Consider the following 685-nt stretch of genomic DNA (forward strand, 5'->3'; position numbering starts at 1 on the left):
CAAACTGGAATTTCTTGCCCTGAAGTGGGCTATTGTTGAAAAGCTGCATAATTACTTGTATGAGGCTCAGTTTGAGGTGAGAACTGACAACAACCCTCTGACTTATGTTTTAACTACAGCTAAGCTGGATGCCACTGGTCATAGGTGGCTAGCTGCCTTGTTTAATTACCAATTCACTCTCAAGTACAACCCAGGACCAAAAAATATTGGGGATGATGCTCTCTCTAGGTGTCCTGGGTTGCCAGTGAACTTAGAAGAAAGTGAATGGGAGGAAGTACCTGGGCTTGTTGTGGCTGCCTACTGTGCTACAGCTGCTGTACAAGGAGACAATATTTGCGCAGTGGCAGTATCATAGCCAATGAGGTTCAACTGAGGCATGATTATTGCTAATTGCTTCTCGGCCTTTTGACTAAGATCAAGTGTAGTATCTGTTCTTATCAGTTTCCAGAGGAGGCGCTGTGTCACTCTCGTTGGGAAGGGCCAGCAAATCCAATGGTGTCATAGTACCTGGAAAGGCGATACTCAGCAGGGACTACGCCGTGTTGCCCGACAGTATACTGGGGACCGGCCAATGGTTGAGTCTGAGCCGTCTGGAAGGGTGCTCCTGGTAGGGATGGGTGCTGCATTTTGGTCTGGCCGAAGGGTCGGGTCCCTGGCCTTCTGGCCTGGATTGTGGTGGCTCTAG

At 49.2% G+C, this 685-nt stretch overlaps 1 pseudogene; it reads left to right on the forward strand.

The window, feature by feature from the left end:
• Positions 1–329: 329 nt before the first annotated feature.
• Positions 330–394, forward strand: LOC141109117 (U4 spliceosomal RNA; annotated as a pseudogene).
• The last annotated feature ends 291 nt before the right edge of the window (positions 395–685 follow it).

This window comes from Aquarana catesbeiana, linkage group LG09 (genome assembly GCF_042186555.1).
Source record: "Aquarana catesbeiana isolate 2022-GZ linkage group LG09, ASM4218655v1, whole genome shotgun sequence".
NCBI classification, from domain to species: Eukaryota; Metazoa; Chordata; class Amphibia; order Anura; family Ranidae; genus Aquarana; species Aquarana catesbeiana.